Source organism: Patella vulgata, chromosome 2 (assembly GCF_932274485.2).
Source record: "Patella vulgata chromosome 2, xgPatVulg1.2, whole genome shotgun sequence".
Taxonomy (NCBI): domain Eukaryota; kingdom Metazoa; phylum Mollusca; class Gastropoda; family Patellidae; genus Patella; species Patella vulgata.
The window spans coordinates 62,317,597-62,331,104 of NC_065880.2; the positions used below are offsets into that span (position 1 = coordinate 62,317,597).

General features: G+C 36.4%; 1 long non-coding RNA gene across 1 annotated transcript; it reads left to right on the forward strand.

Moving 5' to 3' along the window:
* The first annotated feature begins 207 nt into the window (after positions 1-207).
* LOC130010850 (uncharacterized) lies at positions 208-2,323 on the forward strand. The gene is made up of 3 exons (XR_008786122.1): positions 208-780; positions 1,264-1,414; positions 1,734-2,323. It is a non-coding gene; the product is annotated as an uncharacterized LOC130010850 (long non-coding RNA).
* The last annotated feature ends 11,185 nt before the right edge of the window (positions 2,324-13,508 follow it).

Consider the following 13,508-nt stretch of genomic DNA (forward strand, 5'->3'; position numbering starts at 1 on the left):
GATTTGGGGCATTTTTAGAGGTCGTGTAAAGTAAAATAAAGCATGCATATACATATATTATTGATATTAAATATATCATATAAAAAACTAAACAATGAATCAGCTGTCATTGACAGATTTTATATTATAAGCATGGTCAGTGGAAGGTCAGCGTATTGTCTAACTTGAACTCACTGACTCCGTAACATTATTGTGGGTATGGTATAAGCTGAATTTGATGAGATGCACATATCTCGTATGACTATTTGGTACTTACAGTGTTAGACTTTGTCGTAACGTAAATCAAATTTACGCTGTATTATTCATTACCAAGGATTTAGAAAGGAACGAGAACAATTATTTACAAAATCTCGCTGGGATAAATTCCGTGAATGTGCCCATGAATGGCTAAAACTTGATGGGCGAGCGAAATGGATAGCTGAACAGGCGACTTCGGGTGATATAATCAAACAAGGAATTTATCGACGCGCCAAACGATACTGGATTTCACCCAACATGCTACAGGCCTTTTACAGACAAATTCCGAATTGGGTCTGCCCGTAATCGTATAGATAAAGAAAAATTAAAATCCCCGGCTACAATCCAACCAGGGAATAGCGGGAGTGTAGACGATCTGGGACCTAGCTCTCCAAACAAATTACGCTCCTGAAGCAAAAAGAAAGAGTAAATCGGTGCTGCCTGTTGTGTGTATTATATGTAAAAAACGTGACAGATTTGTCACTGTTGGAGAAAATAGGAAGAAGGATGTATTAACACAGACTCAGACCCAAACAGGCTCAGGTAGGCCTAATGTTAATATTATGTTACTTACTAAATTTATAATTATTACTAATAAATATTAAATATATTCATCCTACAGTTTTTAATTATTGTGTTGTTGTTTTTGTTGTAAATGGAATCAGAAGTGCTACTGCAATCACTGTAAAATTGTTATGAAGCTAGCCATTAAAGCCCTTTACCCCATTTGTTGATTTGGCACAGTCATTGGTTAAAGTGTTGCACATTTGCTTGCACAAGGGATGAAACATAGAGAAGTTAACTTGTTTTTTATTTTCTTGGCCCACTTGTAGGTGCCTTGCTAAGACGATCTGTCTCTAGACCATTTCCGCTCACACAAAGGATCTGAACTAAACCGCATGCCAGAGTTGACCAGCCAGGTACATGTACATGTAGGCCTCAAAGTGACATTCCCTCCCCCACCCTTGAGCACAAACAACATTCAACGCTATATGGTGTATAATTTGTTTGCAAATTTGTTTGTAGGCCAACTGTTGAAAGCTGCTGAATTGAAAGAGGATGAAGATATTTTAAGGCATATCAGAGGGCAAGATTGTGTGGCCATTGAGGTCAGATATCACCAAAAATGTTATAGGCAATATACATGTACTGAATTTCTTAGACAGTTATCAGAAAGGTAAATATTTGTGATGTTTTTTTTATTTGTATTCTCCGCCTTCTTGCCACTGGTATTATTCAAATAAAACTGAACCATGGGTGAGTCCTGAAATTACTATGTTTTTGTCCAGTGGACGTTAAACCGCAATTCTCCTCTCTATCTCTCCTTGTACTGCTAATGCCTTCCTGTCTTCATTAGCTGGTTTCTGCATGAAAATAAGATGTTAACCCCTGTGTAAGTGTCTTTTTCCTCTGTTGTACGAAATTAATGAGAGTAAACCAAGCTCCAGAATTTTGTTTTAATTGTGTACATGTATATGTTTATTTATATTTTTCAGCAAAGATGACTAGCCCTCCGTCGAATATTAAACCACATACAATATATTCTGTGAAGATGTCATAAGAGAAATAATCATAAATGGCCAGCAAAGTTGTCTTGTACAGAGAGAGAGAGAGAGAAATGGGGTTTAACGTCCACTCAATACAAACTAGGTCATTTTGGGACTAACATACGATTTCAATTTTATTTCAATAATTCGCTTGCGCGTATGGGTCTTTAGCAGTGAGAGGAAACCGGAGTGCCCGGAGGAAACCCACGAGGTTGAGAAGACGCCTCTATCTCCATGCCACATACGCTCACACCTGGGATCAAAGCCACAGCCACAAGCCAGAGGTGACCGACCAGCTAGAGGTCGAAGCGCGGCACTCTAGGCCATCCCAAACCCCCTTTCTTGTACAGACCTGTGCATGTGTAGTCAATGTGAAAATGAAAAAAAAACTGTTAAAGAGACCGAATTTGATGTTAATACATTTAGTAACAGTGATGATGATAATGAACATTAACTTTGATGACATTTGATGTGCAGAGTAACTGTTTAATTTTGATTTTCAATGATTGTTTCACTTTAATAAATAATTTCACAACTGTTCATCCTGTTTTCTAACCTTTCCCTTCATTCCAGCCCAGATACACAATTATTTTTTTTAACTTATATCTACATGTATGTTTGTAATTTGACCATTAATCATATCCGAAATAGTAGTTCACAGCTACATTACAGTTGTAAAAATACTGTAGTGGCTAATTGAAAGGGAACATGTATGTGGGTTTAGAATGTTTATCTTAGTGGAAAAAAATCATGTGGTTCAATGCTTATAAAGTGCTACTGATCTCCATTATTTCAAAAGCATATCACTCAACTACTGTCAAACATATCCCCTGGCTAGAATATGCTACAAATCGACTCTAGCATGTTCCATACAAGCGATAATTTCTGAGCAAACATCCAACAACCAACCCTAACAGGCCCCTGAGATCCAACAAACAAAATAATTATTGGGCTTGTTTGCCCACACCTGGTCTTATGATTCATACAAGACCTGATAGTCTATCAATTACAGGCATTTGACAGAAAGGGAGATAATTCTTTTTTACCGTTAATGGATTTCCACAATTCTTTATTCACCCATGACATTTGTGTTTTGAGCATTTTTATTTACATCAAAATCTGTCCAATAAACTGTTCATTGCCAAGGATGAAGGCATGAGGTGTTTTACCAACTATTTAATTTTATGTCAACTTCAGAATTGTTAGTACACAAATAGCATTTATTTGACAATTTTGACGAATTTCATCTGGCCCTAAATCAATAAATTGCAAACATTTTGCTTGGAACTCCCAGATTTTGTCTTCCTGGCATCATAAGCTTTCCAAAAATGTATAGTTTTTCTTTTATGGAAGACCGTGTAGCGGAGTTGTGTTTCTAAGCTAGCTAGAAATTTTGGCTGCAGGCCTACACCTCCCAAGCTAAATTTCCCTCATGTCATCCTGTATAGCAAAGGCATATGCCTGTCTTAATTAACCCAGTACTAAACACAATTTACTTGTTTAATTTTTCCAGCATTTTTCAGGATAGCTGATGGGATGCGGGTCAAGTTATGCCACTTGTCTATTTAATTATTTACCAGTGAAAAATCGAATTAACTTCACCAAATTTTTACTCATTATAATGATTTTTTTTTTCTGTTCATATTATTTCTATGACATGTGACAGTGACTGTGAATATGAAAGCTTTAATATCTGCTTAGCAGATCTAGTTATTGTTATTTTTTTTTTGTGTTTTGTCCACAAATCGGATTTCTCAGAATCTAACCATAGGATCGTTCTGAAACTTTTACCTATCCCCCCAAAAATGGGTGGTGGCTGTTGATTAAATATATTTTCAAAACGTTTTACGAATCCGAAATCACCGAATTTTACGAAGGAATGCATTTGACCTACAATGCTGTAACTTTGTGACTATTTGACCTATTTTACTAATTCTTTTTTCTTTGAGTATCTTGAAACATTTACTTCAAATCTGCAATTTCGGATTTTGGCATTTCGAAAATTCGTCGCTGTCATTCCGAACCGGAAGTTATTACCAATTTGACAACTTCTTTAATAGTTGTGCGATTTTCGTGAAATTTAGAATGTTAGTAGATCTTGCCAATGCGACTTCAATGATGTCCTTGGAAATTTTCTAAATTATCTCCCCTTGGTGAAATTAAGGATCAAAGTTTTCAAAAAAATCGTCGAAATATAGGTCAGAATGACCTAAAAAAAAAATTAGATACTAGACAAGTAATTACTGATTCGTACACAAAATATGGAGTTTGTCGATCGAACCGGAAGTGCCACCATCTTTAAACGTGAAAAATCAAAAAGGCTTTTTTGCTATTTTACTTACAGACTCGGGCGTCATATTTTCGGAATCCTGGAAGGAATGCCTAAAAATCTATTGGATCAGAATTTTGATTTCGGTCACGTGATGGTCACCATTTTGAATTGAAAATGAAAAATAGAAGCAATTTGAAGGGCCGGGACTTTGGAACACAAGAACTCTCCTTCTAATTAAGCTAGAATGTTCAAACTTGGTGTAGGCGTTCACTAGGTCAATGTCATGATTGAGTTCAAAGATGAGCATTTTTTGCCTAGGGTAAGCAGAGATAAGCAAGCTGATTTGTTGATTCTTTAGGGCACGATGACATTGGTTATAATGAATGGAGGGCGATGAAACTCTTGTCAATCGAGAGGCTAATAGCTGGCCTGTTGTGTGAAAACATTGTATCATTTTTTGAAAATGTCCGGGGTAGCCGAAAAAAGGAGATCGAAATCCAAAAAGTCGTATTTTTACGATTTGGGGCATTTTTAGAGGTCGTGTAAAGTAAAATAAAGCATGCATATACATATATTATTGATATTAAATATATCATATAAAAAACTAAACAATGAATCAGCTGTCATTGACAGATTTTATATTATAAGCATGGTCAGTGGAAGGTCAGCGTATTGTCTAACTTGAACTCACTGACTCCGTAACATTATTGTGGGTATGGTATAAGCTGAATTTGATGAGATGCACATATCTCGTATGACTATTTGGTACTTACAGTGTTAGACTTTGTCGTAACGTTACGGTCTCCATTCATCAAATCGTCGTTGGGGCTATAATACGATTTTGAATCAAGTTATTTATCACTGAGGGACTCAAAATTAGGTTTGATGTAGCTCTGCTCATTTACAGTGGCGAATTTAACGGGCTCATGGGTTCCAGCTCCCTCCTCTAGAAATTTCACAGCACCCGCATGGATTGTGGCTAATTTTGTGGCAGAATTTTATTTTTCTGGGGGAGGTATTTCTAAATGGCTCCGACACAAGTGCCTGAAATGCCATGAAATCACGTTTTCGGCCTCCAATTAAAATTTCTTAGCGGGAGAACCCCCTGACCCGACCCCCTTGCGGGGCTTCACGGTCGGTATCAGCCCCCCTCCCCACCACCATGGTTAATCCGGCGTTGATGTTCCCTCTTGTGCAGCTGCAAAAGAATGTACAAGTTCATTGCCTCATTGTCAAAGATCCCACTTTTCTACCCCAGTTCGGGTAATGAGGTCGAGCGTATATTGTATAGGGGATATTAAACAAGCAAACAGTATGGCTGATGTCTCCTGCCAAAACCCCAAAGTAAAAGATGACACATTAATTAATCGCACTTTCATATTTTTTTCAAAAGTATCGAGCAATCAAACTATACTGTAAATTTCATCACTCTCTGTCAGATAGAAATCAAGGTTATCTTGTCCCAAAGCATCGACCAATGAAATTGCCAAGCTGTAGCTCAAAATGTTCAGTCAAGACCTGATGAACTTTAAATTTATACACAGTGTTTAAGGTCATGAGATGAAGAAGCCAATTGATTTTCAGCGATTTCCGATAATTACTGTCAGAGTTATGGCCCTTCATCACTTAAAAAATATCTTGTGGATGCTCTAGAGGCCAAAGTAAATGTCCGATTGGCTTTAAATTTATACACAGTGGTTAAGGTCATGAGACGAAGTAGGCGATTGATTTTCAGCGATATCTGATATTTACTGCCAGAGATGTGGCCCCTGATCACTTCAAAATATCTTGTGGACGCTCTAGAGGCCAAAGTTAATATCCGATTGACTTTAAATTTATGCGCAGTGTTTAAGGTCATGACACGAAGATGCCTACAATATTGATTTTCAGCGATATCTGATATTTACTGCCATTTCCGATAATTACCGTCAGAGTTATTGCCCTTGATCACTTTAAAAAATCTTGTGGACGCTCTAGAGGCTAAATTCAATATCCGATTGACTTTATATTTATACAGTGTTTAAGGTAAGAAGCCAATTGATTTTCAGCGATTTCCGATTGAATCCTTTGAAAATCACACCTAACTCTAAAACTAAAGGCAAGAAACGGGCCGGTTTACATTGAAGCACAAGTAATTCATGTCCTGCGTACTCTGTATATAATATATGGTTTTCTAAATATGCCTTGGATGGTAGCCACAAGTCGACAATTTTTGTTTTGTATTTTTCCCATTTTGTTCATAAGGTAAATGTAAAATTTCAGATACCTGATGAAATTTATACTTATTGTTTCAATAGATTCTAATAACCCCCTTTGCAGTTAATATGAAAGCTTTCATATCTGCTATACAGATCTAGTTATTGTTATTTTTTTTTTGTGTTTTGTCCACAAATCGGATTTCTCAGAATCTAACCATAGGATCGCTCTGAAACTTTTACCTATCCCCCCAAAAATGGGTGGTGGCTGTTGATTAAATATATTTTCAAAACGTTTTACGAATCCGAAATCACCGAATTTTACGAAGGAATGCATTTGACCTACAATGCTGTAACTTTGTGACTATTTGACCTATTTTACTAATTCTTTTTTCTTTGAGTATCTTGAAACATTTACTTCAAATCTGCAATTTCGGATTTTGGCATTTCGAAAATTCGTCGCTGTCATTTCGAACCGGAAGTTATTACCAATTTGACAACTTCTTTAATAGTTGTGCGATTTTCGTGAAATTTAGAATGTTAGTAGATCTTGCCAATGCGACTTCAATGATGTCCTTGTAAATTTTCTAAATTATCTCCCCTTGGTGAAATTAAGGATCAAAGTTTTCAAAAAAATCGTCGAAATATAGGTCAGAATGACCTAAAAAAAAAATTTGATACTAGACAAGTAATTACTGATTCGTACACAAAATATGGAGTTTGTCGATCGAACCGGAAGTGCCACCATCTTTAAACGTGAAAAATCAAAAAGGCTTTTTTGCTATTTTACTTACAGACTCGGTCGTCATATTTTCGGAATCCTGGAAGGAATGCCTAAAAATCTATCGGATCAGAATTTTGATTTCGGTCACGTGATGGTCACCATTTTGAATTGAAAATGAAAAATAGAAGCAATTTGAAGGGCCGGGACTTTGGAACACAAGAACTCTCCTTCTAATTAAGCTAGAATGTTCAAACTTGGTGTAGGCGTTCACTAGGTCAATGTCATGATTGAGTTCAAAGATGAGCATTTTTTGCCTAGGGTAAGCAGAGATAAGCAAGCTGATTTGTTGATTCTTTAGGGCACGATGACATTGGTTATAATGAATGGAGGGCGATGAAACTCTTGTCAATCGAGAGGCTAATAGCTGGCCTGTTGTGTGAAATCATTGTATCATTTTTTGAAAATGTCCGGGGTAGCCGAAAAAAGGAGATCGAAATCCAAAAAGTCGTATTTTTACGATTTGGGGCATTTTTAGAGGTCGTGTAAAGTAAAATAAAGCATGCATATACATATATTATTGATATTAAATATATCATAAAAATTTGGACACAATACGCCCATTACCACCCCGGACTCTGTGCCTTACCCCCATTTTGATCCCATTAAAAAAAAAAGAGTTTTAGCAAAAAAACGATTTTCGGAATTTAATATTGGTTTTAACCCTGTACCCAGACAAGATATACATATTATTATAATCCCTATGTAATATTTAAATTATTTACTGCTATAATATGAATTATCACTTATTCCCCGTTAAATAAATATCGGTCACCGGGTGCAGCTGTACAACTTCAAGGACCCTGGCTTCAAGTCAATTTACGGCTTCCATGAGGGGAAAAAAGTGGAATTTCGCCGTGACACCGGCACCGATTGTCCGAAAACCATGAAATTTTGACACAATACGCCCATTACCACCCCGGACTCTGTGCCTTACTCCCATTTTAGCAAAAAAACGATTTTCGGAATTTAATATTGGTTTTAATTAATTTTGAAATTGCAAATGCAAAGAGATTTTATCGCCTCTTCCGTATGTGATAGGTATTGGTACTATACACATTATCCTTAAAAGACAATTTTTTAAAATGACCGTAGCGATGTATCGACACTAGAAACCGAAATCGCCTATTTTGACCTTTTTTGACTGCTGAGGCATCCTTCCGGTGGTCCAAATCTCTGGAATTTCTAGCGGTTGGCTGCGCCGCGATGATATTTATCACATATTAAATTGGGAAAATCCTCAGATATCAAGAACAATAAAAATTCGATAAAATACGGCAATTTTTTAAGCAAAAAACCTTTGATTGTTGGGGGTGGGTTTTTAATTTATTTTGAACGTTCTCGGAATCCAACACTCTTCTATTTTTAATATGTGATAACTAAGACCCCAAGGTACATTCTGTGCAAATTTGAAGGCAATCGGACCACAGGAACGTTGCCTGGACAGAGCAAATCAACCCGGTCGCGAAAATTTACTCATACTTCAAAGTGATTATCATGTTGTGTTATGATCGCCATGTTAGATCAATCTGAGTCTCTGATCCACCGTCATCTACCAAACCACTCCGAAATATACCCAAAATCCCAAAATCGACCGTAATTTCTTTTTACTTCGCGCATGTGCCACGCTGGAACCAAAGGTACGTTGACTACCAAATTACGGCGAGGAACTTTTCACGTTGGTACCTAGGTGCACTGAAAACTTCAAGGCGATACCTGTATTCGTTCAGGTCGTTTGTTCTTGACACGGTTCCTGCCGTTCGTTTTTTCCGCCATTTACGGCTTCTGTAATGGCGAAAAAAGTGGAATTTCGCCACGACACCGGCACCGATTGTCCCAAAACCATGAAATTTGGACACAATACGCCCATTACCACTCTGTGACTTACTCCCATTTTGATCAGATTAAAAAAAGGAGTTTCAGCAAAAAATAAACAACCGATTTTCGGAATTTAAATTTGGTTTTAATTAATTTTGAAATTCCAAATGCAAAGGGATCTTATCGCCTCCTCCGTATGTGATTGCTATTAGTACTATACACATTATCCGTAAAAGACATTTTTTTTTAAAATGAGCGCAACACCAGAAACCGAAATCGACTATTTTGTCTTTATCATACATTAAATATTATATGCCATCGGTTAATTTTTATACGCCCACATTGAAATGTGGTCGTATATTGTCGTCGCCGCCGTCCGGACGGCTAAAGTTAATATCCGATTACTTTAAATTTATACACAGTGTTTAAGGTCATGAGAGGAAGAAGCCTACTGATTTTAAGCGATTTCCGATAATTACTGTCAGAATTATGGTCCTTGACCACTTCAAAAAATCTTGTGCACGCTCTAGAGGTTAAATTCAATATCCGATTGACTTTAAATTTATACACAGTGTTTAAGGTCATGAGATGAAGAAGCCAATTGCTTTTCAGCGATTTCCGATAATTACTGTCAGAGTTATGGCCCTTCATCACTTAAAATAAATCTTGTGGATGCTCTAGAGGCCAAAGCTAATGTCCGATTGACTTTAAATTTATACACAGTGGTTAAGGTCATGAGACGAAGTAGGCGATTGATTTTCAGCGATATCTAATATTTACTGCCAGAGATGTGGCCCTGATCACTTCAAAATATCTTGTGGACGCTCTAGAGGCCAAAGTTAATATCCGATTGACTTTCAATTTATGCGCAGTGTTTAAGGTCATGACACGAAGATGCCTACAGTATTGATTTTCAGCGATATCTGATATTTACAGCCATTTCCGATAATTACCGTCAGAGTTATTGCCCTTGATCACTTTAAAAAATCTTGTGGACGCTCTAGAGGCTAAATTCAATATCCGATTGACTTTAAATTTATACAGTGTTTAAGGTCATGAGATGAAGAAGCCAATTGATTTTCAGCGATTTCCGATTGAATCCTTTGAAAATCACACCTAACGCTAAAACTAAAGGCAAGCACAACTAATTCCTGTCCTGCGTACTCTGTATATAATATACGGTTTTCTAAATATGCCTTGGATGGTAGCCACAAGTCGACAATTTTTGTTTTGTATTTTTCCCATTTTGTTCATAAGGTAAATGTAACTTTTCAGATACCTGATGACATTTATACTTATTGTTTCAATAGATTCTAATAACCCCCATTGCAGTTAATATGAAAGCTTTCATATCTGCTATGCAGATCTAGTTAAGCTTTCATATTACATATGAAAGCTTATTGTTTCTGTTAAGATTATTAAGCTTTCATATTACATATGAAAGCTTATTGTTTCTGTTAAGATTATTATTGTTATTTTTTTTTTGTGTTTTGTCCACAAATCGGATTTCTCAGAATCTAACCATAGGATCGTTCTGAAACTTTTACCTATCCCCCCAAAAATGGGTGGTGGCTGTTGATTAAATATATTTTCAAAACGTTTTACGAATCCGAAATCACCGAATTTTACGAAGGAATGCATTTGACCTACAATGCTGTAACTCTGTGACTATTTGACCTATTTTACTAATTCTTTTTTCTTTGAGTATCTTGAAACATTTACTTCAAATCTGCAATTTCGGATTTTGGCATTTCGAAAATTCGTCGCTGTCATTTCGAACCGGAAGTTATTACCAATTTGACAACTTCTTTAATAGTTGTGCGATTTTCGTGAAATTTAGAATGTTAGTAGATCTTGCCAATGCGACTTCAATGATGTCCTTGGAAATTTTCTAAATTATCTCCCCTTGGGGAAATTAAGGATCAAAGTTTTCAAAAAAATCGTCGAAATATAGGTCAGAATGACCTAAAAAAAAAATTCGATACTAGACAAGTAATTACTGATTCGTACACAAAATATGGAGTTTGTCGATCGAACCGGAAGTGCCACCATCTTTAAACGTGAAAAATCAAAAAGGCTTTTTTGCTATTTTACTTACAGACTCGGGCGTCATATTTTCGGAATCCTGGAAGGAATACCTAAAAATCTATCGGATCAGAATTTTGATTTCGGTCACGTGATGGTCACCATTTTGAATTGAAAATGAAAAATAGAAGCAATTTGAAGGGCCGGGACTTTGGAACATAAGAACTCTCCTTCTAATTAAGCTAGAATGTTCAAACTTGGTGTAGGCGTTCACTAGGTCAATGTCATGATTGAGTTCAAAGATGAGCATTTTTTGCCTAGGGTAAGCAGAGATAAGCAAGCTGATTTGTTGATTCTTTAGGGCACGATGACATTGGTTATAATGAATGGAGGGCGGTGAAACTCTTGTCAATCGAGAGGCTAATAGCTGGCCTGTTGTGTGAAATCATTGTATCATTTTTTATTCGAATTTCTCCTTTGATGTTTTCCGTGCCGACAAGGTTGTTTTCGAGTTTAGCTGGATTTGACTTCGCGCATGCGCTACGCTGGAACCAAAGGTACCATGAGTACTAAATTCCGGCGAGCAATTTTTCACGTTGGTACCTAGGTACCCTGAAAATTTCAAGGTGATACCTGCATTCGTTCAAGTCGTTTGTTCTTGTCACCTGCCTTTCGTCGTTTTTTTTCTAAGTCAATTTACGGCTTCCATGAGGGGAAAAAAGTGGAATTTCGCCGTGACACCGGCACCGATTGTCCGAAAACCATGAAATTTGGACACAATACGTTCATTACCACCCCGGACTCTGTGCCTTACCCCCATTTTGATCCCATTAAAAAAAAAGAGTTTTAGCAAAAAAACGATTTTCGGAATTTAATATTGGTTTTAACCCTGTACCCAGACAAGATATAGATATTATTATAATCCCTATGAAATATTTTAATTATTTACTGCTATAATATGAATTATCACTTATTCCCCGTTAAATAAATATCGGTCACCGGGTGCAGCTGTACAACTTCAAGGACCCTGGCTTCAAGTCAATTTACGGCTTCCATGAGGGGAAAAAAGTGGAATTTCGCCGTGACACCGGCACCGATTGTCCGAAAACCATGAAATTTGGACACAATACGCCCATTACCACCCGGACTCTGTGCCTTACTCCCATTTTGATCCGATTAAAAAAAAAAAAGTTTTAGCAAAAAAACGATTTTCGGAATTTAATATTGGTTTTAATTAATTTTGAAATTGCAAATGCAAAGAGATTTTATCGCCTCTTCCGTATGTGATAGGTACTGGTACTATACACATTATCCTTAAAAGACAATTTTTTAAAATGACCGTAACGATGTATCGACACTAGAAACCGAAATCGCCTATTTTGACCTTTTTGGACTGCTGAGGCATCATTCCGGTGGTCCAAATCTCTGGAATTTCTAGCGGTTGGCTGCGCCGCGATGATATTTATCACATACTAAATTGAGAAAAATCCTCAGATATCAAGAACAATAAAAATTCGATAAAATACGGCAATTTTTTAAGCAAAAAACCTTTGATTGTTGGGGGCGGGTTTTGAATTTATTTTGAACGTTCTCGGAATCCAACACTCTTCTATTTTTAATATGTGATAGCTAGAATCCCAAGGTACATTCTGTGCATATTTGAAGGCAATCGGAGCACAGGAACGTTGCCTGGGCAGAGCAAATCAAAGGCTTCTTCGTCTTATGACCTTAAACACTGCGTATAAATTTAAAGTCAATCGGATATTAACAGCAAAAGGGGGGCGACGACAATATACGACCACATTTCAATGTGGGCCTATAAAAAGTAAATCATTGCCAATAGAAAAGACCCACCTTTCCCCCAACAACAACCATGTAATGCACTAGCTATAATGGGGATTTTTCTGGAACACAGCGAAATGGGTCTTTTAAAATGTTCACAAGTGTATCACAAGGAGGGTTTGCTTCTTCTCTATGGGACACCCGATACCACTTCTCAACGAGGAATTCAGTCACACAGCCAACACCATTTTGTATGTTTGTGTAATCTTTATTCAGTATAAATCAAGTAATACAAATAAAAAAATACTTGGATTGATGAAAACATAATTTTTGAGAGTTATTCATACATGTAGCATAATTGTTCTTATTTAAAAAATGTACATGATTACATGTTTGTCATAAACAACATTAAATAAACAATCATGTTTCTTCACGATAACAGTAACAGTATAACAATTGTATGAAATATATTTTCCTTTATTTTTTTTTATTTTTAGAAAGGCCACTTCCTTGGTTTAAAATATATCATAAATTGTAGTTATCTAACATATACTTCCATGTATGTTTATCTAACAGATTACCACGTCGCCTTATCTAACAGAGAGTAAATGGTATACAATATCAAATTATAATCTACCAGCATTACTTGTTTCAGTAATTTAATCGTGTGTTACTCTTGTATTTAAGTGAGAAGAGTGAATAAACTATCATGGGTTGAAACAAATATATTGGAGTAGAAATAAACATTGTATATTGGTTTGCAAATAAATAATTGGTACAGATAATGCAATGTCATACAACATACTTTTTGGATTCGGTACAAATACAACCTTTTTATCATCAATGAAAAT